We start from the raw sequence: 13,300 nt of genomic DNA on the forward strand, positions 1-13,300 counted from the left end.
AACACCTCCCCAATCAGATGACTCTTGACATCTTTCATTCAATCAAGGAAGTGCCTGCTGCTTAACTTCACATTGGTGTTCAGGAGTTTTATTCCGGATTTCGGTACCACAACTGCGGGCCGGGGCTGGAGGAGCCGCAGGTGCGGGCAGTGAGGCTGATGGGGACGGCCCCTCCCTGGACAGGGGGGCTGCCGGGGGAGGGGCCGGGGCAGGGCCGGGAGCCCAGGCAGGAGCGGAGCGGAGCGGAGCGGTGGCCGGGGTGCGGCTGCCCCTCGGGAGAAGGTGAGCGGGGCCGGCCGCCCCTCGGACCGCGAACGTCGGAGGCGGAGGCGGGGGTGGCCCGGGGGAGGTGGGGGCCGCCTGTGCCGCGGTCCGAGCCCTGGGGGCTCACGGGGGGCTGGGAGCACGTACGCGCGGGGGGGGGGGCTCACAGGGCGGCTGGGAGAACGTGCGCGGGAGGGGGGGGACGGACCCGTGGCGGGGCTGCGCAGTCGCCCGGCGGGTCCCGGGGAAAGCCCCGAGGAGGACGGCGGGGTCCGCGTCGGACACACGGAGTGGCAGCGGGGCCGCGCCGTGCCGGAGCCGGGCGGGGGGCGGGCGCTGCCCGGAGCCGGAGCCGGGCGGGGGGTGCCGCGCCGTGGCGGAGCGGCGGCGGCGGGAGCGCGCCGGAGCCGGGCGGGGGGTGCCGCGCCGTGGCGGAACGGCGGCGGCGGCGGGAGCGCGCCGGAGCCGGGCGGGGGGTGCCGCGCCGTGGCGGAGCGGCGGCGGCGGGAGCGCGCCGAAGCCGGGCGGGGGGTGCCGCGCCGTGGCGGAGCGGCGGCGGCGGGAGCGCGCCGGAGCCGGGCGGGGGGTGCCGGAGCTGCCCGGAGCGGCGCTGGGGGCTCGGCGGGGACTGTGGCTGCGCCGGCGTGGGCGGAAACGGAAGCGGCGTCCCCTCGGGGTCAGGCAGCAGGGCAGGCTGCCTCCCGGGGCATGCCGGGAGCTGTAGTTTTCGCGGACTCGGCGGCCGGGCAGCAGCGTGGCTCTCGGGCGCGGCGTAGTCCTCGCTGCCGCCGCGGCCCCCGGAGTCCGACCAGGTCAGACTCAGGAGCGTTACCGGTTTCGTGTGGTTTTCCGCGGGCTTCCCGCTGCGCCCGCTCCCCGACCAGCCGTGGGGACCGTTCGCTCGCCGGCTCTGATCCCTCCGGCGCATGCGCGGTCCCTGGGAGCAGCGTGGCGGCGCGCAGGGCGCGGGTCTCAGCGGCAGCGGGCGAGCGCCGGGACCGCGGGTGAGGCGAGCGATCCCCTCCGGCGGGGGCGGTGGCGGTGGCGGGGGGTGCCTCCTCTCCGCCCAGGGCTGGCGGGACGGGAAGCTGCGAAGCGGCCGCCGCGGCAGGCTCCCGGTCCGCCGGAGGCGAGCCGGGCCAGGGCAGCGCCCGGCAGTTCCCCGAGAGCCGATAGAAGGGAAGAGGGGACGGAGGCGGGCACCCCCCAGGCGCGGCCAGCGGGCGCCTCCCCGAGTCGCCGGAGCTCCCCCGGCGCCTTCGTTCGGCCCTTGCGGCTGCCCCCAGCTCCAGCCCCTCCCCTGAAGCCTGTGCTGTAGCCGCAGGCAGCCCCCGAGCCCTGTCGTGAGGGCAGCAAGCTGGCCCTGCGATGTTCTCGAGTCTCCCTGAACGTGGGTGCCGTTAGCAGCGGCGCGGGGAACGAGCGGCGTCTGTGGAAGCCCCTGCGGAAGGAGGGGCTCCGGCCAGGGTCGAGCTACGGTAATAACGGTCGCTGCTGTCTCTTTCCCTCTCCCAGAGGCCATGCTGTGAGTGCGGTTGTCTGTTCGTCCCCGGGGATGCCGCTGACTGCAGCAGCCTCAGGCTTGCGTGGGCTGTCTCTGCCTGGCCTCCCTCTCCTCGCGGCGCGGGAGCACAGAGGGACAGGCAGAGCGCTTACTGGCTGTGGACGGGAGCTGCTGAAGCTGGAGAGGCCACAGAAAGGTAAAGAAGAAGAAACGGAAGGCCATCTGGCTGGCAGCTGCCTCCCGCTGCAGGCAAGAGAGAGCCTGCCTCTCTGGGTGTGGGAGGATCCCTCCTCATAGTCCACAGCAGGTCAGACCGCCAGGGTCTGTATGCATGACCAGCAGCGCGGTACGGCCACGTAGTGAGCGAGCGAGGCTCCGTGTCTAGGAGGCCTCATCTCGTGAGAGCTGCGAGACGCTCGCGTGTTCTGTTATGTGGAAGACAGCCAAGCAACTGGAGTTACAGAAGAGCAAGGGAGGAGAGAAGGAGAAAGGAGCGTCTGAACTGGCAAGGTCTCCTGGAAGCTCCAAGAGTGAGAGCTGTGGTGAGTCCTGGGCCCTCGGGGCCCTGTCACTCCTCTTGTTCGTCCTGGTCCCTCCCTCCCCCTCTCCTGGCCCCCTAGCTTTCTCATGCTGCTGTGACATTTGGGGGTTTTGTTTTTTGGTTTTTTTAATTTTGCTTCCCTGTACCTCTCCTCTTCTGTCTATTCTCTTGTCCTGCTCCCTCTTCCTCCCCCCGCTTTCTGTCTCTCTCATTCGACTGCCCCCCTTTCTTTTTCTCTCTGCGTTCTTGTCCTGCTCCCTCTCCCTCCCACCCCCCCACCTTTGTCCTGCAGCCAGTCACTGTTTTTTCCTTTTTCATCTCCTTGTCCTGATCTGCATCCGCCTCTTTCCCCGCCTCCCAGTTTCTGTGGCCTGTTCCCTGGCGTTCTTTTCCTCTCTGCGCCTGTACATGCCGCTCTGTGTCCCTGTCTTCCTATCTCTCTTCTTCCTACTTTCTGTTTCTCTCTCTATCCCTTTGTCTTGCTCGCTGTTGCTGGGTTTTTTTTGTCATTCTGGATCTCACTGTCCCCGTCCTCCTTCCTGTTCATCTCTTACTCTCTGTGATCCTTTGTGCTGCTTCCTGCCCCTTTTTTAGTCACCCTCCCTCTCTCTGCAGGGCTTCTGATACCTCTCTTTCTAAATTCCCCAACCCCCTGTGCTGCTCACAGTCTCTGTCTTTCTCTCTCTCTCTCGTTGTCATTGTTCTTGTCTGTTGCTCTGTCTTGCTTCCTGTCCCGTCGTTTCTCACTGTATCCCTTTGTCCCGCTCCCTGCTCGTATTCGTATTCCTCTCTGTCCTGAGGACCATCCCAGTTTTTTATCTCCGTCCTGCCGCTGTCCTGATTTTTCCCTCTGCCATGTTCCCTGTCCCTCTTTCTGTCTCTTTTCCTCTGTCCCTGCTGCTTATTTCTCCATCTGTGTCCAGACCCCTGTCCCTTCCCCCCACCCCGCCTTGCTGTCCCTCTGCTTTGCTTTCTTTCGCTACCTTTTCTGTCTGTCTTTCTCTGCCCTATTCCCTCTCCTGCCCTTTCTAACTGTGTCCCCCTGTCCAGCTAGCTGTCTCTTCTTTCTTTTTTCTCTTCCTCAGTACTTTTTCTTTTTCCATATCTCTCTCCCACTGCCCATCTCAGTTGGTTTTTTCCCCTCCAATGCTGGCCTGCTCTTTGTCCCTTTTGTCTCTCTCTGTCCTTCTGTCATGCACCCTGTGTCTATTTAATCCCTTCATCTCTGTCCTGCAGCCCGTCGCTAAATTTTTTTTCTCTTCTGTCCCTTTGTCCTGCTCCCCGTCCTTGTCTCTCTTTCCCTTGGTTCTGCCTCCCGTCCTTTTTTCCTTTCTTGCTCCATCTCTCTGTCCTGCTCCCTATCCCTCTCGCGCTCCCTCTGTTTCTGTGTCCTTCTCCTTGCCTTTCCCCACGTTCTCTGTCTTGTTCCCTCTTTGGTTTTCTTGTTTTCCGGGTGGCTGGGCCTGGCGACCCGTGGGGGTGCTTCAGCTGGGGGGTTTGGGGTGGGGGCCTGGCCGTGCCGGTGATGGCGGGGAAATAAAGCCTGAAATGGCAATCGTGAAGCGACGCCCTGCCTGTGCTGGCGCTGCCCTGCAGAGGCGTGGGGCCGGGCCCTCCGCAGGTCCCGAGCACTCCCCGAAACTGCGTGTGGGGCTCCAGGGGTGCAAGGCTGTGGGGTGGCTATGCTCGGCATCACCCGTGGGCACTGCAGGGTCAGAAATGGAGAACAAGTTTTCTGTTCCTGGGGCTTGACAACAGGCTCATGTGGCTGATTTGGGGGCTCGGAAACAGACCAAGCTGCGCGGCTTTGGGCCCAGAAACAGAGGTCCGGCCCTGCGTGTTTGGGCCTTGAGAACGGGCTCAGCAGCCGGGTTTTTTGGCTCCCAAATGGGCCCCGAGTCAGCTGGTGTGGGGGCCAAAAGCGGGAGCCGGCTTGGCTGGTTTTGCAGGGGGGTGGGAGGGTGTTGGGGGCTGCGGGGGGCGGGCAGGTTGCGTGGAGATGGCGGTCTGATTGTGTCAGACGCCGAAGTTCGGGAGGCTGGCACGCAGCAGGCCGAACTCAACATCTGCGATGGTCTGTGGGGGGAAAGGCGCTTTTCAGACCCCACGTGCCCTCTTTGAGTCCAGCTCTTCTTTCTGCGCTGCTCAGAATAGTTGTTAAGTAATTAATCGCCTAAACTAACGGATATTTATTGGGCGTGTAACTCTGATGTTTAATCCTAATGCTCCAGTTTTGACAGCAGTTGATATACAACCTTATGGAAAGCCCAGACCGTTGCACGTAGCTGGAGCTTGTAAGGAGAAGCAGCTGAAATCAGCCGGAGCTTCAGTGTGGAGCTGGGGCTTCAACGAGCCAGAACTGTAGCAAGCAGCAGCTGGAACGAGGCGGGGTGTCCGCTGTCTGGAGCGTGCATTAGCCAGAGGCAAAAGTACCTGCGGCTGTAACGAGCAGGAGGCACGATTAGCTGGAGCGTCTTTTCGCTGGAGCGTCCGTCGGCCGGACTGCGCTCCCAGCACGGCGGAAGAGCGGCCGGGCGCAGGCAGGGCTGTCTGCAGCAAGCAGCTCCGAGCAGCAGGGAGGTGAGTTGTCCTTCTGCCAGCAGGGAGCCCGGCCTCTTCCCTCGGGCATGCAATCCACGCCGCGCTCCTCTCTCTGCTTGGAGGGTCTCTCCCGGTCCGTTCCCGCGGGCAGAAGCGAGGTGGGGGTCCCCCGTCTCTCCTGGGGCAGCCCCCCCTGCGAGGGGGCGCGGGCGAGGTGTCGTCGTCCCCTCGGTACCGCGCAAAGGGGAGAGAAACCGGCCAGCGGGAGCTCCTGGGGTGCAGAGCCCTTCCGGCAGAATCCTCCCCTGTCTTTTCACCGTTGGCTGGGTGTGACAAGCAGGTTAATTTCTTTGTCTCCTCTTCTCCCAGTGTCACCTTCTGCGTCACACGGAGAAAATCCTGCATGGTTAATTCCGCTTGCTGCTCAGGTAATCGCACGTATCGGGCCAGGGGAGCGGAGAGAAACACTTGCAAGTTCGAGGGCACTACAGATGCTCCACGTTAAACCCACGGAAAAGGCAAATTTGCTGCTAGTGCGGAAACGCTGATGGAAAAATTGCTGTTTAACAGATCGTGCCCTGTTCCTGAACTGGTCCCTTGATATGTTTTTGCTTCAGGTGAAAGAATGAAATTTCCTGTCTGGTAAATTCAGAGCTGCCTGTTAGCTTCTTCAGGGTCGAGTGTTTCTCTTCTCTGTGTTCATACTGATTTTATGGGCAAGTTGGAAATAGCCTTTTACTTTTTTATGTATAACTGAATTTTTAGGAATATGTGGTGTCCCTGTAGTCCATTTTTGAGCACCTAGATGCCAGCAGAAATGTAATGAGTGAAACATGATGGAAACTTGTACTTAAACTTTATTTTTATTTTATTTTTTTTTCCTTCCCCATTAAGAGTGTTGATGGCATGTTGTCCCGTGGCACGATCCCCATTCCGTTCAGTGGAGTCTTCAGTCTGGGACTTTTAAGTAAAAAAGTTTGTCCTTCCAAAAAAGGACTAGTCATTCATAGGACCAAGGCATAGACTTGGAGAGTCGCTTAAGTACGTGATCGGAATTAAAGCCAACTTTCAGTTGATGTTGCTGCTGTTGGTCTTTGCTTTCATTGATTTCTCCACCACTCCCTCATGGCTGGGAGCTCTGAATCGTAATGTTTTTCAGTCTCTAACACATTTCCACCCCCACCCCCCAAAAAAAGGAGAGGCAGTGTCTAAAAGTTAGTTTCCTCACAAATGCGTGAGCAAATAAAATTTGAGTTATGATGATTAAAACCATAAAAATGACACCAGTCTTGCAGATCTGGACTATTTCTGAGCAGGCACTCATCACACGCAAAAGTCGTCAGATCACCTGCGCTTCATGCTCTGACAAGACCAAATGCTGAGGCAGGGATGAGCTCTGAAAGAAGCAAAAAAAAAAAAAAAAAGAAGGATACAGGGTCACGGTTTTGTTTTGTTGTTGTTTGTTTTTTAGAGAGTGCAATATTGACTGGTGCCAGCCTGCAGAGCTCTTCTGCTGCCTGACCTCTCCTTCTCTTTTATGGCTGTAATTGTCATTTGGATAATTGTAGAAGAGCAATTAAGTTACTTGCTTCTGTGAATGTGCTGGTAATACCAGGAAGGCAAATGCTTGAACCAGTAGTGAATAACTTGGCTACAAGTAGAATTTCTGAAGGAAGAACAGCAGCAGCAACAGGAAGCAAATAGCAAGCGACCAAAAACTTGCGTGTGTCAAACACATCAAAGCTTTATTGCCGAATGTTGTTTGGCAATATGTTCCAAATGGCTTTTTTCTGTAAACGTAAATTTTCAGGAAGTTCAGGGTTGCGTGTGGCAAAACGTGTCCCTCTGCGTACACGTCCTGCTACGTAAATAGCATGGGTCAATGGCGAGTCCAGTGGCAGGGCTGCTGTGCCCTACTCTCGACGTTGCCGTAGTAGTGTTGCGGTATTTAGACCTTCAGGGACGGGCTGAGGAGTGGAAGGAGAATGCCCATTTTCTGTAAGGGCTCAGAATGCTGACCCTTTTCTCTGCCTGCCGCTCCCCTGTGCGTGAGATGAAGCTGTTTTATTTTGCTCCCTTGTTCCAGGTCAAATATTTCTGGAGCTGTTGCTGCTGTGGGTTTGCAATTGGTATTACTGCGTTTTTGTAGCGTTCTAGCGATGGGTCGTTTCTACTGTGGCGAAGCGTCGAGATACGGTTTTCGGTTTAAAGCGTCAGAAACTACGTTCACCGAAACCGGTAACTCGCGGCGCAGGTGAAACCGATCTGGCGCGTGCAGCTGTGCTCGCAGGGATGCTGGGTGGCTCCTCATCAAAACGGCAGGGTGCGTGTGTGGACATGCGTAGGGTTGCGCTCTGGGTCCAAGAGCGTTAACGTATTTTTGCTGTTGGAAGATGGAATGGAGCGTGTGCCTGTTAAATCTCAGAGCAGTCAAAAGCTAGGAGGGACCCTGAGCAGCGGGTTTGGTGGCACAACTGCGGTTTTAAAAGATCTTGACCGTTTGGAGCAACAGCCTGGAAAAAATCATTCCTTTTTTGCAACGAGGCAGTTCACAAGGAGAGATGTGTTGCTGTGCTCTCTAGCAAAAATACTCAACTTGGGACGTATAGGGTGATGAGGCCTCAGCTATACTAAGGCTTGAGAAAATGTATGTAGGTCTCTATGTCTGTCACCTGCGTGTATCTAGGAAAGTGAGTTCTAGTGAAAGTAAAGTTGCCAATGAGTCAAAAAAGAAAGGAAAAAAAAAAGGCACGGCTGTCTGAAAAATGCAAAAGCTCTAGTGGCCTGTGTCAACAACTGTACCGAAGATGACGCAAAAATACTTTTTCCTCCGCTCAGTTGTACTGTCTTCACAAACCTTCACAAAAAAAAAGGCAGCTTTGGATTCCTACCCAGCTCTGTGCTAATGTTTTTTTTTTCTTCTCTCAGCTGGATGTCAGCTAGCACCGTTTCACAGTGGTTGCCATGGAAAGATTCCGTAGTGGCCTGCATTTGAAGAATGTTTTTTATTTGAAGAATAAAATAAAGAGGATCCAGCCAGCAGCTGCAGACAGGAGATAGCCTGCCTCTCCAGGTGAGGATGGACCCTTCTTAGTGTAGTCCTCAGCAGATCCGATCACCAGTGTGCACGGCAGGGTCTGTATGCATAACCAAAACCACAGTACAGTCATGTAGTGTGTGTGTGCATGTGAGGCTGTGTTTCTAGGAAGCCTCATATTGTAAGAGCTGTAAGGCACCAATCTATTCTCTTAGGTGGATGACAGTCAAGTGACTGCAGCTACAGAGGAGGAAGGGAGAGGGGGAGAGAGACAGACATGTCTGAATGGTCAAATTCTCTCAGCAGCTCCAAGAGCGGGAGGTACAGTGAGTCCTGGACCCCTGGGGCTGTGTCACCCCTCTTCTGCATCCCAGTCCCTCCCTGCCCCCACCTTCTCTTTCTCTCACTGCTTTAATTTTTTTGTTTTTTCTTCCTGTACCTCTCCCTCTCTTGTTCTCCAAGTCCCCCTCTTTCTCTGTTGTTCTGCCTCTCTGTTTTCTTTTTCTCTCTGCACTTCTGACCTGTCCCATCCCTCTTTTTTTATCCTCTGTCTCTGCCCTGCAGCCCATCACTACTTTGTCTTTCTCCATCTATCCGTCTTATGCCAATCTTGTTAATTCCTCCCTGTCTGCCCTTTAGCCCTTCACGATTCCCGCCGCTCTCAGCTGTCTGATGCTGTGTCTCTATTTTTAAATTCCTTTCTCTGCCCTGTATTCTGGATACACTTTTACTTTCTTAGATTCTCTTGTTCCAGGTCCCTGTCCCTATGTTTTAACTCCTTCCCTCACTGTCCCATAGCCCATTTTTGTCTTTATTATTCTCTCTCTGTCTGGTTCCCTGTCCCTGTTCTTTATTTCCCCTCTCTCTCCCCTTTAGATCATCAGTGTTTTTGGTATTTCTCAGTCTCCCTGTTGTCCACCTCACTGTCCCCTTTTTTAATTCTTCCTTCTGCCCTGTGGCTCATCACTAGTATTTGTTTTTCTCCATCTCTCTGTCTGGTACCCTCTCCCTTTTTATTAGTTCCTCCTCTCTGTCCTGTAGCCCATTGCTACCCCCCCCCCCCATCTCTCTCTGTCTCCCTTTCCCTACTTTTCAATCCCCCCTCTCTGCCCTGTAGCCGATCACTGTTGTAGTGAGTTTGTGTGGCAAGCTGGGGCAGGGGAGTGGGCAGGGGCTGCAGGGGTGGGTTCTGTGAGAAGACACCAGGACTTGCCCCCATGTTGGGCACAGCCAGTTCCAGCTCCAAGATGGAGCTGCTACTGGTCAAAGCTGAGCCAACCAGCAACCCTGGTAGCACCTCTGTGATATTTAAGAAGGGCTAAAAAAATGCTGTGCAGAAGCTGTCAGCCCTGCAGACACCAAGGTCAGTGAAGAAGGAAAAGGAGGAGGTGATCCAGGTCCTAAAGCAGATTCCCCTGCAGCCTGCAGTGAAGACCATGGTGACACAGGCTGTCCCCCTGCAGCCCACGGAGGTCCATGGCAGAGCAGATATGCACCCTGCAGCCAATGGGGGACCCCTCGCCAGAGCAGGCGGATGCACCCAAAGGAGGCTGTGACGCTGTGGAGAGGAGCCCACATTGGAGCAGGTTTTCTGGCAGGACCTGTGGCCCCATGGGAGTGACACCACACTGGAACAGAAGAAGAACACGAAGAAGGAAGGAGCAGCAGAGACAACTTGTGATGAACTGACTGCAACCCCCCGCTCCCTCTCCCCCTGTGCTGCTCGGTAGGAGGAGGTAGAGAAGTCAGGAGTGAAGATGAGCCCAGGAAAAAAAGAGAGGGGTGGGGGGAAGGTGTTTTTCAGATTTGTTCATATTTCTCATTATTGTACTCTGATTTTGACTGACAATAAATTAATTTCCCCAAGTTGAGTCTGTTTTGCCTGTGACAGTAATTGGTGAGTGATCTCTTTGTCCTTATCTTGACCCACAAGCTTTTTTGTTGTATTTGCTACCCTCCTGTCTTGTTGAGGAGGAGGAATGATAGAGTGGCTTGGTGGACACTCATCAGCCAGGCAAGGTCAACCCACCACAGTTTCCTTCTGTCAGGCTCCCTGTCCCTATTTTTAAAATCTTGCCTATATTTCTTGTATGTCATCACTTTTGAAACTTCCTACCTCTCCATCCCTATTTAAATTCTTGCATGTTTCTTCAACCCAGTTGCTTTTTAAATTTTCTTGCTACTTTTCCCTCTCTTTGTCTCCCTGACCTTATTTTAATTTCTCGCCTGTGTTTCTTGTACCCTGTTGCTTTTCAAATTTCATTCTTATGTCTCCCTCTATGCAGCTTCATGTACCTACTTTTCGATTTTTGTACCCTGTTGCTTTCAAAATTTTCTTTCTATGTTTCCTTCTATCCATCTCCCTGTCTCTAGTTCTTAACTCCTCCCTCTCTGTCCTGTACCCTGTCACTTCTTACATTTTCTATCTACCCCTCCCTCCGTCTACCTGTTAGTTCTTGCCTATGTTTCTTGTATGCTGTTGCTTTTTGAAAATTTTCTCTCTACCTGGCTCCCTGTTTCTTTTTTCTAGTTCTTGCTGTTTCTTCTCCTGTATCACCTGAGAATGTTTCCCTGTCCCTTGTCCTGTCTTTATCTTCTTGTCCTGCCAGTCTTCCCCTTCTCTCCCTTGCTTCCTATTATTTATTCCTCCATCTCCATCCCTGTTCTGCTCAGTCTCTCTGCTCTTCTCTCTCTACACCGTTTTCCTGCTTCTTGTCCCTCTCTTGTTCCCAGCATCCAATTTCCTGGCTCCCTGTCTTGCACATCTGCATCCCTCTGTCCTTCCTCTTGCTTTTCGCTTCCCTTTTATCCCCCCATCCTGCTGCCTTTGGGCACTGAGCCTTGTAGCCAACTCATTGCCAGGATTTCTTATATGCATTAATGAATAAATTTTTCCTGCCTCCTCTGTCTTCCTGGATGTGGGTAGGTGCAGGGGCAGGGATGAGGTGCTGTGGGGCTTTGGCAATGGCCCCTGTTCCTGATGGGCTCCAGCTGGGGCTGGGATGGCCCCAGGTGTGGCCAGTGAGGCTGACGATGGGGCTGGCCCTGCTGTGTGAAGGGGCTCCAGCTGTAAAGGGGGCTGCCTGGGCAGGGGAACTGGCTGAGGAGGGAGTGCATGGGGGTCTGGCTGGTAGGTGCCTGCAGCAAGGAATGGCCAGTCCTTGTGGCAAGGAAGGATCCCTCTGAGCTGTCCCTGGCCTTTGTTGGCTACATGCGTGAGCCACCATGTATCAAAGCAAGCCTTGTGGGTGAGGAGCATTGAGGCGTCCGCTGCGTGCTGCCGAGCAGGTGAGGATCACGCAGCCGGCACTGGGGAGGAGGAAGGGGCAGAGGCAGAGAGAGAAGGGGCAGAGGCAGAGAGAGAAGCATCGGGGCGGTGAAGGTCTCCTGCCGGCACCAGGAGCTGTGGTGAGTCGCACGTCCTCTCCTCTACATCCTGGCCCACCTCTGCCTTCCTTCTTTAGACGTCTGCTTGCCTCCCTTCCTCTGTTTCCCTCTCTGCCTGCCTACCTATGTGTATGGCTCCTCAAAACTTGTTATTCTTCTGTCAACTCTGCCCAGTACCCTGTTGCCTTTTAAATTTTTAATATGCCTCTCTCTAACCAGCTGCTTCTCCCTGTTTTTTATTTTTTCTGCACCGCCTTGTACCCCATTACTTTTAAAATTTAATTTCTATGTCTTCCCCTCTCTGTCTCCCTGACCCGATATTTTAATTCCTCCCTCTCTGTCCTGTACCCAGTTGCTTGAGACTGGCTGGGCATCGGTCAGTTGGTGGTGAGCAATTGTTTTAATTTGCTGGGTTTTTTTTCCTCGTACAACTTTAAAAAAAAAAAAAGTCTTTTTAATTATTAAACTTTTTATATCAACCCATGAGTTTCTCACATTTACCCTCCCGATTCTCCCCCTATCCCACTGTGGTGGAGTAAGTGAGCAGCTGTATGGTACTTAGTTGCCAGCCAGGGTTAAACCACGATGCTACATCCACTTTTATGAAGCTGCCTATTGCTATCTTTAAATTATTTTCTGTCTGTTGTGTACCCTGTTGCTTTGAAAATTTGCTTTCTATGTCTACTTTTATCCAGTTCACTGTCTTTATTTTTTATTTTTTTCCTCTCTGTCCTGTGCCCCTGTGTCACTTTTAAATTTCCTTTATATTTCTCAGTTTTAGTTCACTGTGGTATTTAAATTTTTTTTTTTGTCCTGTACCCAATCACTTCTTAAATTTTCCCTCTATGTCTACTTGTATCGAGCTGTGTATCACTGTTTTTTAATTCTTTCCTCACTATTGTGTACCCCGTTGCTTTTTACTTTTTCTTTCTATGTCTACTTTAACCTATTCACTGTCTTAAAGTTATTCCTGTCTGTCATGTAGCCCATCACCTTTTAAATTTTCTTCCTATGTCTGTTTGTTTAATTAGCTGTCCCCATTTTTTAATTCTTTTGTCTCTGTCACATACCCTGTTGTGCAGGTTTTGGCTGGGATTGAGTTAATTTTCTTCCCAGTAGCTAGTATGGGGCTACATTTTGGATTTGTGCTGAAAACAGCATTGATAACACAGGGGTGTTTTTGTTATTGCTATCCAGAAGGTAGTTCTGGTAGAAGTTAGGTGGTATGCACAGTCTTGCTAGAAATGAAGCATAACCCCAGAGCGTTTTGGCTTTTTTATAGGAAACTAAAGCACATCAATTTTGATAACAACATTGTCATTGCATTTAATGAGCTAGTTTCTTACATAGTTTAGAAGGGCATCTATCGTTTTCTATCTACACCCCAGAAAAATTAAGTTTAATTCCCTACCCGGTCCCATTGCTGATGCAATAGTTGTAGCTGTAGTACAGGAGCAAGTAGTGTCATTTCCTGGGGGGGTTACTTTCTATGTTCAGGGCTTTGCTTGCTGTTAATTTAAGGCAGGTGAGAACAGTGCTGCTGCTCCTCCAGCTGACTTTATAACTTCTGGTGGTTTGCCCTTCCCCTTTCCCAGGTGATTGTGCTAAGGGTGGTGGGCGGAGGCTCGGGGTATTTGAGCCACAGCCTCTGCTGAGGGAGCTTATTGTGCTCCTGGGTTTCTCTGGTGTTGGTGCTCAGCTCTGCTTTGAGTCCTTTGCAGCTTTTGAGCTGGCTCAGCCCTTTGGGAAGAGATGTCTGCCTGAGGTAAGAGCTTCAGGACCAGTCAAGGTTCAGCAGCATGTGTGGTAGAAGGTAACACTTGTGTGCAGCTTTTTTTTTTTCTTTCTTTTTTTTCAGGTCAGTAATTTTGTTTTGAGTGTTCAGGGGTAGAAAGATGGTTTAATAGTATGTATTGTTTGGTTTTGTTTTTTTTTTTTTTAATTCTTCATGCATTGTGTTTTCCTGGAATTCCCAGCTTCATTGAAAAAGGAGCCTTGTTTTTTTCACCTGTTCTGCTGTATGCTG

At 53.1% G+C, this 13,300-nt stretch overlaps 1 long non-coding RNA gene across 1 annotated transcript; it reads left to right on the top strand.

Annotated features, from left to right (window-relative positions):
- The first annotated feature begins 6,848 nt into the window (after nt 1–6,848).
- LOC138684167 (uncharacterized) lies at nt 6,849–9,758 on the top strand. Its single transcript, XR_011323555.1, has 2 exons — nt 6,849–7,923; nt 8,103–9,758. It is a non-coding gene; the product is annotated as an uncharacterized lncRNA (long non-coding RNA).
- Nucleotides 9,759–13,300: the final 3,542 nt, after the last annotated feature.

This window comes from Haliaeetus albicilla, unplaced genomic scaffold, assembly GCF_947461875.1.
Source record: "Haliaeetus albicilla unplaced genomic scaffold, bHalAlb1.1 scaffold_112, whole genome shotgun sequence".
Taxonomy (NCBI): domain Eukaryota; kingdom Metazoa; phylum Chordata; class Aves; order Accipitriformes; family Accipitridae; genus Haliaeetus; species Haliaeetus albicilla.